The following is a 16,086-nucleotide window of genomic DNA, read 5'->3' on the forward strand; positions in this document are numbered from 1 at the left end:
ATTTAATCCTACATGCTATCAAAATTATGACCCAACATAAACATTTTCTCTGACGTCAGGTATTTGTTATATTAATGGAAAGTTGAAAAACAAAATGAAAGTGTGAATGTCTCTACACAATTCAAAGAAAATTTACATAATGGTAGGGAACCCAACCTTATATTTCTTGTGTCCAACAGAACATCCGATACAATAGTGCATATGAGATTAGAGCTTCCCAAACTTTCTCAGGACATGGGCCCTCTTGCTGCCTTGCTAATTTTTTTTTAAAGATTCTTCCTAGGTCAAAATAAATATCTAGTCGTTTTATTTATTAATTACATAGGCCATAATTTAAAATCTACCATAAAAATGCAAAGGTTGAAAGAAAAAAATGTTAGTTCATCCTTAAAGAGTCACTTGACTCATTAGAATTCTGTAGGTACAAAGCATTGCTCAAGTTTTTCAACCTTGAGATACGTCTGGATAACAGTGTCAGGTTCCATCCCACATGGATTTTTGCATCATGCTTTTCTCTTTATTTTTTTGTAAATATCTGAACCCCTGTAGAATCTAACTTCATAATACAAGAAAAGAGAAAGGAACATAATTTAAGCTAATGTGAACAAGCTGGGAGTTTACCTGGTTTCAACATTTTTCAAGTACTGCTAAGGTTGCCCTCTGTGTTTTTCCTTTTTTGAAATGCTAAGGATACCAGGGCATTTTACATACAGGGCAAGTACTCTACAAGTGTGCCACATCCTCAGCCCATCTTCAAATATTTAAGATGCTTTGCAACTCCCTTTGAGTTTACTGCAACATTCATGGCATCTTGATACACAGTTTGAAAATTACATTAAGCAATAAACAATGACCACCTATTCACCTCTGCTTATTATGCATTGCACAATGTTAGGTATTAAAATTACAAAAGTGAACATGGTTGTTACGGTTTAAACTGTTATGGTTTGGGGAACTGTTCCCAAGGAACTCTGTTAGGCTCCTGGAAACTGATCCTGTAAACCATGGGTTCTTGTGCAGACTCAGGATAGATATACACTAGTCCAAACTCTTGCTGAAGATTTAAATGAGTTTATTATTACAAATATAGAAATAAAGAAAACAGTACCAGCCCTATACCATTACAGGATGGTATGGGGGGTGGCCTGAAATGAAGTCACTGGATTTCAAAATACAAAACAGCTTGTACAAAGTCCCCCATCTTGCTCTACAATGTAACCCTACTACTTAGGTGTAAGTCTGCCCCCTAACTCCCTGCAGACCTCTTTTTTTATACTTATGGAGATTTCTGGCCTGGCAAAAACCCTTCCTGCCTAACAGCAGGAATAAGCCTAGGTTTCTTTTGTTAAGACCAGAATGATTCACAAGGTCAAGAGCCATGTGGTATCTGCTTCCCTTTCACAAGTGTCAGTACCCTCCTCCCATACTCTTGGGGAATTCTTAGCTCTTTGGTAGATAGCATTTATTATGCATACCTGTTTTTAGAATGTGAAAGTCCTAGATCCCAACACCTCTATCCACTTACTAATTACTTTTAGCAAGGATACTTTGCATTATAACAGCTACCTGAGTCCTGGCAGTAACCAGTCCTAACTGCCCTTCTCTTTTATAGCTCTGACCTCCATTTTCTGTAAACCAATTTTTTAAATATATATATATATCTCAATAACCAAAAAATTTTTTGAATCTTTTTAGGCCATTTCCTAATACTGGTACAATGGTGGTAATAATAATAGAAGTATAATAAATATATCAGCAGCAGTGGCCAGTCTAGTATGAGGAACATATACTGTTCTTTGCTAAGTAAAGCATGACAAATTTATACTGGATTATAAACTCTTTAGTGGTCTTTGAAGTAAAAGATTCTGTGACTTAACAGAAGCATATGTAATAGAGACAGGTGAGTTAAGTAAGATACAAAAAGCCTTAAAATTAAAATGTAAAATGAATGCAAATGCTTTGCCTTTCATTGTTTGAAGTTAAAATGGCCTTATTTAGTCCTCAGCATTGTGCTGAGGCTGGTGTAGCAGAATGCTGAAGGCAGTGAAGCTACTTTCCAGTTAGCTAACTGCCACACTCAAAAGTACAAATACATATATTTCAATATATTTAAAATGAATTTATAGTAATTATTTCTGAGAAATTTTTCTACAATTAATTATAAAAATGGGAGTTTTTAAAATATTAATAACTATGTACAAATCTGTGGAGTAGGGAAAGGCCAAGTATCCATAATTATTCAGGAAGAAAAACAAATATTTTTAGTGAAAGAACAGCAGCGATTATATGCCTTAATACTTTCTTCAAGCTTCCTTCCTTCTTCCCAACCCTGAATTAACTTTCTAGTTACTAGATAATAGATTTATCTTATACTGAGGTAAACATTTTATCTTGTACTCAGCCAACTCCTTTAATAGTATGTGTCAGGGTTCTAGTTCTGCCATTGGCTTGATCATGTTACCACCTAACATTTGCCTGGTAACTATCATTGCCAATGTTGTTTTACAATCTATTAGTTTCACTTTTTAAATATGTTTCCAAGGGCCTCACAACAACTCTATAAAGCAGGTATTGCTGAAGACATGCAGATTTTGAAGTAGAGTTTAATACATTTAAAAACTGGATCAAAATTACAAGGATTCACAAGCTAGGATTCAATTGGAATGTTGAATATTCTTTACCACATTTTTTTGCAATTCTTTTGATCAAAAGTAACAAAATTCAGTACAAAATGATTAATAAATAAAGAAAAAAACTATGCACCCTCCTATGAGAGAGCATAAAAGAGCCAGGAATAGGCCTCATCTAGTTGCATGAAGCATGACCAGGATAAAATTCCTCCTCTAGTTCTCAGTTCTGCCTTGAATGTTGGTTCCATTTTCTCCAAAGCTCTATACACTTGCATGCCAAGGTGGTTATTAGCAGCTCCCCAAATTTCCTTATTTTCTTTATGTGGAGATATATATATGTATACACACACACACACACACATACATATATACCTGAGGAAACAAGTCCTAAAGTACAATTTGCTAAACTTGACTCATATTATTTGGCATCCTTGGAACACAAAGGTAGAAAGTAACCATTAGCCTAAGATAATAAAGGGATACACATCGATTATAAAGTAAGTTAAACATCATTTCAACCAAATGGCAAAAAATGAAGTATCACTTAGGAAGAGAAGAAGAGAAGTAAGAAGGCACCAATGAATGTCTACATCCTTCCCATATTGATTAGAAAATGTAAAGGATGGGAATACCTTATCCAAATGCTAAAAACAATATTAATCCAAAAATCTAAATGTAAAATCTTGCAAAATCCAAAACTTTTCATATGCCACTCATAAAATTTCATATTTTAGATTATTTCAAATTTCCCTCAATACACACACACACATACAGTACTGGGGATTGAGACAGGGTCTTCCTAAATTGCCCTGGCTAACCCGGGAGTGGTGGTGAATGCTTGTAATCCCAGTATTTGGGAGGCTGAGACAGGAGGATCATGACTCGTGGACAGCCTCAGCTATTTAGTGAGGCCCTTTCAAACTCAGTGAAACCCTGTTTCAAAATAAAGAATAAAAAATATGGTTAAGGGGTATAGCTCGAAGATAGAATGCCCCTGGGTTCCATCCCCAGTATCGCAATAAATAAATAAATAAATATAAAAAAATAAATTGTTTTGGCTCAGCATCCTGAATTCCCTGTGATGTTATAGGACATTTTTTTTTTTTTTTTTTTTTTTTGTGGTTGATGGAACCCAGGGATACTCCACCTCCAAGCCATACCCCCGGCCCCATTTTCCACTCTTTACCCTGAAACAGCGTTTCACTGAGTCGCAAAGGGCTCCACCACGCAGCTAAGGTTTCCACAAACTGTGATCCCAGTTTCAGCCTCCCAAATGCTGGGACTACAAGCAACTGCCACCACGTCTGGCTCGCAGGGCAATTTTTATATTAGGGATACTCACCCTGTATCTGGAATGGAATGGAATGCTTTCATCTGATTAGTGAAAAAGAATGTATTACTTTACAATGACCCCTAAATTCTACTTGTACTCATGTAAGCACTAGTCATACTAGAGCAAATATGTATTAATTGTTCAAAGTAAACATGTTTTGAAGTTGAAAGTAATTATCCTTGACTCTCCCAGATTATTTTCCCAGAATTTCATTAAATAACAACAAGGATCATTTCGGTTTGGCACCCAAGAGACAATGAGGCTAAAACTTTATAAAAGGTACTCTTACATCCAGAACACTATTTTTAGTGGCCCGCTGTTGGTGAGATGTTGATTACCAAACTCTAAAGAGCCAAGCTGTGTTGTTAGAAATCAAGTTCATTTTGCAAAGATTGTGTATCCTTATAACAAACAGTGCTGTCCAGCAGCACATTACAGTCTAGTGTGATTTGTTCAAGACTCATCTCCACCTATTGAGGTGTTCGTAATCTAGTGAAGAGACACAGAAATAGGCCCTTTTTATGATAACATGTTTTGATAGTGATATATAATGAATGTCAAAGAAAAAGAAAGAACACAATATAATCTATTAGAAAAAAGGGAAGTGATCTGGAGACAAAAGAAAAAGCTCATTATGAAATAAGAACGAGTCCTACAAAACGGCAGCTGGGTTCTAAATAAGCAAATAGCACTCTAAACTTTTTAAAATAGAGTATGAATAAAGGTCACAAACCATGACATAGTGATGGCTGCGAACCAGCAATATGGTACTAAAAGAATGAAGAGTGAGTGAAGCAGAGTGTGGACCACATCACTGAAGGATTTATATCTACTGCTTGAACTTTATCCTATGGGCTACAGGAAGGCACTGAAAAATTCAAATAGCAGAATGATATTAATTTATTGTTTCAAATTTGAAAGATGCAAAGAGGCCTGCCTAGGTAGAAAATCAGAAAATGATAGCAAGCAGAAAGGGATTGTGTATTTTTAAAGATTATTTAACAGGTAAAATGGGAAGGTTCTCATGATTAAAAAAAAATATGAAAACAAGCATGATAGGGAGAATTAGGATGGGTTCTAATTCTCTGTACTGGGTATCTTGGCAGATGGTTGTGGTACACTGAACAAATATAACAGAAAGAAAAAAGGTTTTAAGAGATGAAAAAGTAAGCTAATATACTGCTTTTCATTTGTTCTTTGAAAATTTAAAATGTCATTAAGATTTCCCCTAATGGTAACAAAGTCACCATCAGAGTATTGTAAGTAAGAACTTTAAAGCAAATAAATACATCAAAACTAAGGAATTCAGAAAAAATTTCAGGGTTGCAAAACTTTCTGGCCTGCTAAGCTAAGATAGAAATGCTATTTCCTTTTTTTAAAGAAGGGTCAGGTGGCAATGTTAAATTTCTTAAAGACAATTTAACCACTGATTGTAATGTCTGTGGTTTTGGGGGAAAACATAACCCCAAATTACAGAGGCTGTGGTTATAAACTATTATGAAGGGCTTCCAACATCAGACATAGCTGGAGTGTCTAAATGCACTGGCGTTCTTTTACAGGACTTTGCTAGAACAGCAAAATTAATGACTATCCTTGTTTTGTGTACTTTGGTATCAATAACAAATGTACTTTCCTTTCTTTCACAGAAATTTTCAAGGGACACAGAATTAATTTGAGAATGAATAAGGCAGAGTCATAAATTTTCCTCAGTTTCAAAAAATTGTAGCAATCTATAATAAAAAATAAGGCTTTGACTTAGCTTATGATCAATGACCAACGGAAGTCTCTTAAATAAGTTCTGAGTTTACCACAATCCTCAGACCACTGTGCTTTCTGTCATAGTTTAACATTTATCTCTTCAGTTAATACCAGCATTAGCAGAGAGAAAATATAGAGATAAATTACAAAGGAGAACTATTTTTTCTCCTTTCATTTCTCAGGAATAATATTTCCTTAAGTTTATACTGATCATTTTTATTCTACCATATTCTATTTTTTTCATTTCTATTGTGACTTAGTAGATTAAAAAGGATGTTGATAAATATTAATTACATTTTATTTTCAGGTAAATCAAATATCCCTTGAGTGCAGTGAAGTAAACTAAAGCTTGAAATTAGCAAAGTACTTCGGGGCATTCAGAAGGCAGACCCTGCAAGCAGGGACTCCTGTGGTTTGTGGTCCCTCCTCAGGCTCTGGCCACCTGACAAGCTGCCAGAGAACTAGAGGGCAGAATGAGCACCAGTTCTAAGGAGAGGCAGGAGGCGGCAGGAAAAGATGCTCAGGTAGCTGACCGTGACTGTCCTACAAAGTGCAGCTAAGGTCCTGGCCACCCAACATGGGCAACTGTGTCTTAAAGCCTTGATAACATTTTTTTTTTTTTTTTTGGTGGTACAGGAGATGGAACCCAGGGCCCTTCTACCTCCGGGCTATACTCCCATACCTATTTTATATTTTATTTGGAAACAGGGTCTCTTAAGCCAGCTGAGGTTGGCTTTGAACCTGCACGATCCTCCTGTCTCAGCCTCCCAAGCACTGGGATTACAAGTGTGTGCCACCACGCCAGGCTAACACCCTGATAACATTTTTGGGGAGGAAGGAGACTGGGAATTGAACTCAAGGACATTCTACCTCCAAGTTAGACCTCTAGTCCTTTTAGTTTTTTTTTAAAGAGTCTTGCTAAGATGCTGAGGGTCTCACTGAATTGCTGAGACTGGCCTGAAATCTGTGATTTTCCTATCCCAACCTCCCAAGTACTAGGATTATAAGAGTGACCTGACATACATGGTTAATATCTTTAACACTTTATTTCATCTGAAATGCAACAATTGTGCATGTGAGACTTTTCTTGCCTCACAGCTAATCAGTGGTCATATTCTTTCTAGGTGGAAGATGGACCATTTCCATAAGAGAATTTCATATAGAGCATTACCCAGGAAATATTTATTTAGTTTTAAATATACCTATATGCTTAATAAGTTCAAATTTTAATCTCTAGACCTGAAAACTTACCTTAACTCCAGGCCTATGTTTCTAATTACCTATTTAACATTTCCTATGGGATGACAAATAGGCATCACAAACTTATACACATAAATCATACTTTTATCCCCAAGAAACCTAATTCTCATCATTGTAAATGAGGTCATTATCTGAAATCACCCTCTACTTAGCAATTTATTCTGGTAGTTATTTGTTTTAAAACATCAAATTTATTAAGAAACCTCTTACATATGATAAAACTCACCAATATGAAGTGTGGAAAAAAATATATTTTTTTGCTGCTCTGGTGCTGGGAATTAAACCCAGGGGTTTTCTACCTCCAAGTTATACCCTCAGTCTTATTTTTTATTATTTATTTTGAAACACAGTCTCACAACATTGGAGAGGGCTTCACTAGATAGCTGAGTCTGGCCAACAATCTGTAATCTTCCTGTCTCAGCCTCTCAAGGACTTGAATGACAAGCAGGCACCACCATTCAGGGCCTTCAGATACTTTTTAAAAATGTAACTAGCATCAAAATCTAATTATAAAACATTTCCATCACCCTCAAAACATTTCTATGCACCCTGGAAACAACTCATTTGATTTTCTCTCTAGAATTTCATATAAATGGAATCTTATAGTATGTTTGTTAATTATATTAGTCTGGTTCTTCACTTTCTTATATAAAGAATTCTCCTACCACTCTGCTCAGCCAAACTCATATCCCTGTTTTTGTTTTTGTATCCTGTATCACTATAAGGAATTATTTTGTTTATTATAAGCTGCTTTTATTTATTAATTTATTTACTTATTTACTTACTTACTTACTTACTTATTTATTGTGGTATTAGGGGTTGAACTCAGAGGCATTCTACCTCCAAGCTATACCCCCACCCCTATTTTTATTCTTTATTTTGAAACATGGCTTCATTAAGTTGAGGAGGGACCTACTGAGTAGCTGAGGCTAGCCATGAACCTATAATCCTCCTTTCTCAGTTTCCCATGTACTAGGGTTGCAAGTATGCACCACCATGCCTGGATTGTAGCTAGTTTCAAATTGAATGCAAGCTCTACGAGGGCCTAGGAACTTGTCTACTTTTTTCAGTGCTGTATGCCAAAACCTTTTAAAAGTTCCACCCCATTGTAGACAATAAATAAAAATAATGAATGAAAAATAAAATGAATGAAAATGAATGAAAAATAAAAATTATACCTTCTTAAAGTTTTTACTGAATTATCTATTCATTTCTGAGGATTATTTAAATTCATATTAAATGATCAATGAAATCAATCTGTACTTTATATTGAGATGAAAACATTGTGAGGTGGAGTGGCAACTTGTAAGCACTTTAGAATTAAGGTGCCCAGGTTGAAAACTGTCTATTCCCTCCTCTGAAGAGTGATGTGGCCTAGGACAAATGACATCATTATGCAAGCTTTAGTTTCTGTATCTGCAGAGATGGAGAGAGTAATAACACCTGACTCATGAGGTGGTTATGGGAATTAAGTTAGATTATACATTATACAAATAAAAAAGTATATGACACTTTGAATTAATCACAGGCAATATTATTATAATATTGTCATCTCCATCACCATCACCAGGACTATCTTACTATTTTAATATTTGTAATATTTTATATCTGAAGGGCTTTTCCAAAAGGAATAACAAGGGCATTAACTATAAATCTAAAACTCATAGTTAACCTCACCTGGAATTTGAACAGGATAGAATAGGGATTTCAAATCACTACTAGACAAGTTTATAAACTATAGTTTAGTTCTACAACATAGCTAATTTAAGATAGTTAATCTCATGGGATTTTTCTAAACCAATCTGTAATTCACTGCTTTTCCCAATTCATTTTCCTAAAGAACTAATATAATTGATTAATAAAGTGATCATGCACTTCCTGGAAGATGGTGACTGAGAAAAGCAGTATTTACGAGTCCCGCTAACAACCGATCCCTATTGCCACAAAATGAGCACTTTTCATAGCCAGATAACACTATCAGCAGAGAAATAAAAACTGTAAATAAAAGGGACAGAGAAAAAGAAGACTAGAAGAACAACCAGAGACCAGAAAATAAACCAGCACGTATTGCGGAGGTCAGTGCCATCTTGCCTTGCAGCACCAGGTTCCAGAGAAGAAAGGGACTCAGAACAGAGCTCAAAACCAGAAAAGAAATACATCAGCCTCAGGGCCAAGAGCTCAGCAGTAGCACCATATTGCAAGTTCACTGCAGCAATTTCACTGTGCCAGTGACAGCTCCAGTTGAGCACACTCAACAACACACCAGGCTTCAGAGAAGAAAGGTAAACAAGGAGCTGAAATGAGCAGCTTATGGAACATTCGTGGGTAATTCAGCAGTTTTTTCAGTGCAAGGAATGTCTAAAACTCCCAGTGGCCAAGCTCATCACGCCCTCCAGGGACTCAGAACGGAGCTCAAAACCAGAAAATAAATATGCCAGCCTCACGCCTGCTAAGGGCATGGCAGCAGCGTCATATTGCCAGAGGCGGTGGCCAGTTCACCGCACCTGCTACAGCTCCAGATCAGCTAAATGTAAGTGAAATTGCGGCCCCTAAAGAAGAAATCCCAGTATTACACCCCCAGGGACATGCGCAACTTTGATAATCTCCCTGGGTCTGAGATTTTACCGTCCAACCCAGTGAAGGAATAGTGGTGGCAGTAATACCACACCCTAGTCACAGCTCCCCGTAGGAAAACACCCAGCTTGGTAGCCCCATAGTCTCGTGCAGCCTCAATTAACTCCCTGGGTCTGAGACTTTGCGATACAACCCAGTCAAGGAGTAGTGGTGACTGAGATTACCACAAACTCGAGATCCAGAGCACCCTAAGTGAAGTCATAGTGACCCAGGGAAGAACACAGAGAAGGCACAAACTTCTGAAATCATGGGAAAGAGGAATAATGGAGCAATGAATGCCCACAACCCCACAACAATGGAACCTGATAACACAGAAATTCAGAGATCTCCAGAAGATAAAATCAGGAATATAACTGTAGAAATAATACAGGACCTTCAAAAAGAATTTAGAGAGAGTCTAAAAGAAATAAAGGTTGCAATAATTGAAGTAAAGGCATCAATTCAAAGTATAGACAATCGATTAGACCACATGGAGAATAGAATCTTGCTCCTAGAAGATGATCACTCCAAAAATTAATGCATAGTTTATAATTTAGAAAAAAATCTGACAGCAGAAATTTGACATTGAAGAAATATGGGGCCATTTTACGAGAGCTAACCTAAGAATAATTGGAATAGAGGAGGGAAAAGAAGGTGAAACCAAAGGGATCAATAATCTCTTCAAGGAACTAATAGCAGAAAAATGTCCAAACATAGAGGAAGAGGTCGATACACAGGTCCAGGAAACTTATAGAACTCTCTTTAGACAGGATCAGAGAAGAGGTTCCCCATACCACATAATTGTCAAAATAAGCAATGTGGAAGCCAAGGAAAGAATCTTAAAAGCAACAAAAACAAAAGTCCAAGTGACATTCAAAGGCAAACAAATTAGAATCACTCCAGACTTCCCAAACCAAGTCATGAAAGCCAGAAGGGCTAGGAGTAACATATTCTAAACTCTGAAAGAAAACAATTTCTAGCCCAAAATGTTCTACCCATCAAAATTATCAAATCAGATGGGGAAATAAGAAGCTACCATGACAAACAGAAGCTGAAGGAATTTATGTCTTCAAAACCAGCACTAGAGAAAATACTCAAGGAGATTAACTACAAAGAAGAAATACCTAATACATGCTAGAACCAAAGAAACAAGATTTTACATCCAGCAGACAACTAAGCAAAGAAGAATAAACAGTATCTCAAACAGAAATAAAATCTAACATGTTAGGAATTAAAAATTATCTCTCAATAATTACACTGAATATAAGTGGCCTAAACTCCCCAATAAGAAGACATAAAGTGGCAAAATGGATAAAAAACAGAATCCATCCATCTTCTGCTTACAAGAAACACACCTTACAAGTAAAGATAGAAACAAACTCAAGGTAAAGGGCTGGAGCAAGGTAAATCATGCTAACAGAAATTGAAGGCAGGCAGGAGTAGCAACTATGATATCAGACAAGTTAGACTTCAAACCCAAACTTATTAGAAGAAATAAAGAAGGTCATATTTTACTGGTAAAAGGAATAATCCAGCAAGAGGAAATAACAATAATCAACATCTATGCCCCAAACATATGTGCAGCTATTTTCACAAATCAAACTCTTTGTGACATGAAGTCACACATAAATCCCAATACAATAATACTGGGAGACTTCAACACATGTCTCACAACACTAGACTGATCTTCCAGACAAAGGGTCAGTAAAGATGCCTCAGAACTAAAGAACACCATTAACCAAATGGACCTGTTGGACACATATAGAATATTTCACCCAACTACAGTGGAGTTTACATTTTTCTCAGCTGCTCACGGAACCTTCTCCAAAATAGATCACATCCTGGGACACAAAATGAGCACTTGTAAATTTTAAAAATGTTACATACTTCCCTGTGTCATTTCAGATCATAATGGAATGAAACTAGAAATCAACTATAAGAAGACCCAGAGAAACAACATAAACATGTGGAGACTGAACACCTCACTTCTGAATGAAGAATAGGTCATAGAAGATGTAAGAGGTGAAATCAAGAAATTTCTAGAAATAAATGAAAATAAAGATACAACATATCAAAATCTCTGGGACACTTTGAAGGCAGTATTAAGAGGAAAATTTATAGTACTGAGTGCTCACATAAGAAAAACAGAAAATCTTCAAATAAATAACTGAACAACACACCTCAAAGCCCTTGAAAAGCAGGAACAATTGAACCCCAAAGCCAGTAGAAGACAGGAAATTATTAAAATTAGAGTAGAAATTAACGAAACAGAGAATAAAAAAATACAGAAAATCAACAAAAATAAAAGCTGGTTTCTTGAAAAAAATTAAGATAAACCACTAGCCAACCTAACTAAAAAAAAAAAAAATCAACCCAAATTATGAGGATAAGAGATGAAAAAGGAGACAGTAATGCTGACAGTGTAGAAATCCAGAGGATTATCAGAAACTACTTTAAAAAACTATACTCCAAGAAAATTGAAAATCTGGAGGAAATTGACAACTTCCTAGATAAATACAACCTTCCTAAACTGAGTCAAGAAGATATAGAACACTTAAACCAACCAATAACAATCAAAAATATTGAAAGAACAATAAAGAGCTTACAATCAAAGAAAAGCCCAGGACCAGATGGTTTTCCAAGTGAATTCTATAAAACCTTTATAGAAGAGCTAACCCCAATACTCCTCAAAACTATTTCGTGAAGTAGAAAAGAAGTGGGACTCTCCTAAATACATTCTAGGAAGCCAACATCACACTAATACCCAAACCAAATAAAGACAGTTCAAGGAAGGAAAACTACAGGCCTATATCTCTAATGAACTTGGATGCAAACTTACTAAACAAAATACTAGCAACATGCATTCAAAACCACATCAAGAAAATCATACACCATGACTAGGTAGGGTTGATCCCAGGGATGTAAGACTGGTTCAACATATGAAAATCAATCCATGTTATTCATCATATAAACAGAATCAAAGGCAAAAATCAATAGATGCTGAAAAAGCATTTGATAAAATCCAACATCCATTTATGATAAAAATACTGCAGAGAATTGGAATAGAAAGAACATATCTCAACATCATAAAGGCAATCTATAATAAGCCCACTGCCAACCTCATATTAAATGGGGAAAAACATCAATAATTCTCCCTAAAGACAGGAATGAGAGAAGGTACTGGCACAGAAACAGATACATAGACCAATGGAGCATAATAGAAGACCCAAAAACAAGTCCACACAATTTCAGCCAATTGATTTTTGACAAAGGGGCCAAAAACATACACTGGAAAAAAGATAGCCTGTTCATCAAATGGTGTTGGCAAAACTGGTTAACCATATGCAGAAAATTGGAAATTAATCCCACTTCTCTCCCTGCACAAGAGTCAATTCAAGATGGATCAAAGACTTAGCAATCAAACCAGAGACCTTGAAGCTCCTTGAAGAGGGCATTGGCCCAACACTGCAACACACAGGCACAGATAAACACTTTCTCAACAAGACCCCAAAGGCACAATAAATTAAAAGGCGAATCAATACGTGGGATTGCATGAAACTGAAGAGCTTATGTTCAGCAAAAGAAACTGTCAAGAGTCTCAACTGAGAGCCAACAGAATGGGAGATTTTTGCCACCTACCCCCCTGATACAGGTCTATCTAATACAGGAGAATATACAGAGAACTCAGGAAACTCAACACTAAAAAAACAAATCATCCAATAACAAAATGGGCAAGCAAACTAAATAGACACTTCACCAAATGGCCAATAAATGCATAAAGAAATGCTCAACATCATTGGCAATCAGAGAGATGCAAATCAAAACTACCCCGAGATTTCACCTAACTCCAACTAGAATGGCAATCATTCAAAACACAAACAACAACAAATGCTGGCAAGGATGTGGAGAAGTGGGAACTCTAAAACATTGTTGGTGGGATTGGAAATTAGGGCAACCACTTTGGAAAACAGTATGGAGAATACTCAGAAGGATGGGAACAAATCTACCATTTGATCCAGCAAAACCACTTCTGGGTATCTACCCAAAAGAAAGGAAACCAAACTACCAAACTAATGCATGTGTATCTATGTTCATAGCTGCACAATTCACCATAGCCAAACTATGGAACCAGCCAAGATGTCCATCAACAGATGAATGGATTACGAAACTGTGGGATATGTACACAATGGAATTTTACTCAACCATTAACAAAACTCAATTACATCATTTTCAGGGAAATGGATGGAACTGGAGGACATTATGCTAAGTGAGATTAGTCAGTCACAAAAAATAAGAAATCAGATGTTTTCCCTAATATGTGAAAGCTAAGGAGAAATGCGTCATAGGAGGAACTCTGGATGAAAAAGGAAATCCTATAGAGGTGCAAATAAGACAACCTAAATAAAAGGATGCAAGGGGGGAAGAAGGAAATTCTCTAAAACACGCAATGTACTTACACATATCAAAGTCAACCACTAAGCCAAGCTAGGGAAGAAAGGATAGGGAGGATATGGGGTGGGAATTGGGTAGGGGTTAAATCGGTGATGTGTACATGTATGTACACACAAGTTTTTTTACCCCAGTATGATGTATGAATATAATGCACCAATAAAAAATAAAAATAAATAAAATAAAAATAACAAAACTGACTGCAATAAATTATATGTAACAATTATAAATGAAGCAGAGTATGAAGGCAAGAAAGACAAATTATAAGTGATAAATGACAATAGTACTACTTAGCTAAATGATGTAATAAATATAGGAATTGCACATACAAAGAAATTCTTTATTAAATTTTACTGCATGCTTTGGAAAAAAATAAATGAAGTGATCATTACAAATTCACTTGAAAATTTGGGATGAATATATTGAAGTCACTGAAAGTGTCTTTCAGAAAGTATACTCTTCAAGGATAGTTAGTACATGTTATTTTATAAATGTCTTATCGCTGGTGTTTTACACCCAGAATATTTTTTATTTTTACAAATAATTTTAATAAAATTATTAATTTACTTTTTCCCTTTACCTTAAAAACTTGGAAAAATGTTAAAATATTACATCAGATGAGGCCAGGAAGAGGTAGAATAGGAAACCACAGATACACTCCCTCATCATGGATGCAAGGATCCAGAAACAATGTACCTACAAATCCCTCTGTGAGAAATCTATACACAAACCACAAAACCAATCACATCAAGCTGGTGAGAAAATTTAAAACCCAACTATTACCATAAGTACTACCTTGGCACAGTGCTAAACAAGGAGAAGGAAACCCCCAGCTCTCAACTCTTTTAAGAAAAGAGAGATGGACTTCAGGCCTAAAATATTTCTGGGGCTGCACATGGTACTGGCTTCTGTCTATTCGGTCTCAGCAATGACAAGATCTGGCATAGTCTAGCTGCCTGAGGGTAGTGGGAACAAAGATGGCAGTTCAATTGCATGTGAATAGCTCTAGAGCTCCCACCTATAAGCTAAATATTGGAAATATTCACATTTTTAGGGCAGTTATAAAAATTTAGAATATAATCACTTTAACCTAAATTGTGTGTAGGGGTTTACTGGGAGTTTACCTTAGGGGTGCCCTATATCTGAGCTACAGCCCGGCCCTTTTAAAAACAGGATCTCACTAAGTTGCTGAGGTTGGCTTTGAACTCAAAATCCTCCTGATCTCAGCCCCCTAAATACTGGAATTACAGGAATGTGCCATAACTCCTGGCCTCACTTTAGACACAGTTTTAATAGGCAGACAATAATATAGGCAATATTGTGAGAGCAATGTGAAAGAGACTTTCATTAATGTTATCTTTTGTTTTTATATTTGCTTAAGGGAAAACTTTCTCAGATATCTCTCTACTTAAGAAAAAGAGTAAATCCAAGTAAAATAGAACCATATAGATTTAATTGTTAAAAATGAAAGTAAGGGCTGGGCGCGGGCACGCTTGTAATCCCTGCGCTTGGGAGGCGGAGACAGGAGGATCACAAAGGTTCGAAGTCAGCAGCGCTGGCTTAAGAGACCCTGTTTCCAAAAATAAAATAGGTCTGGGAGTGTAGCCCAGAGGTAGAAGGGCTTCCAGAAACCCCAGCACCACAAAAAAAAAAAAAAAAAGAAAGTAAGGTTGCATTTTTAGTTGTTCAGATAAATAATCAAAAATTATTTTGAGGGTGGGGAACAACCACCATAAAGAATTTTGGTGAGGTTTTATTAATTATAGGTAGCAACTAGAGGTATACAGATAAACAAATTAGAATGTCAAGTTAATTGAATCAAATGGTTTTTCTATAAAAATATATTATTTTGTATTGACTCTATGTAAGAAAGAGAAGAAAAATATTTTGAAGAAATCATATTGTAGTTGCAATTACTAAAAGAAAATGTGACCTTTCTGAAAATGAAATTAAAAGTTAACTACATTACAGAAGTTTGAATATCAGGATGAGAGAATATTTAAATATTTAAAATTAATAATTTGAAGCAATATTGAAGATAAA

At 35.9% G+C, this 16,086-nt stretch overlaps 1 protein-coding gene across 7 annotated transcripts in view; it reads right to left on the reverse strand.

Annotated features, from left to right (window-relative positions):
• CCDC91 (coiled-coil domain containing 91) overlaps nt 1–16,086 on the reverse strand; it is a gene marked incomplete at both ends in the record, with an annotated part of 275,982 nt that overhangs the window by 72,752 nt on the left and 187,144 nt on the right. The window lies entirely within an intron of this gene.

Source organism: Muscardinus avellanarius (assembly GCF_963383645.1).
Source record: "Muscardinus avellanarius genome assembly, chromosome: 11".
Taxonomy (NCBI): domain Eukaryota; kingdom Metazoa; phylum Chordata; class Mammalia; order Rodentia; family Gliridae; genus Muscardinus; species Muscardinus avellanarius.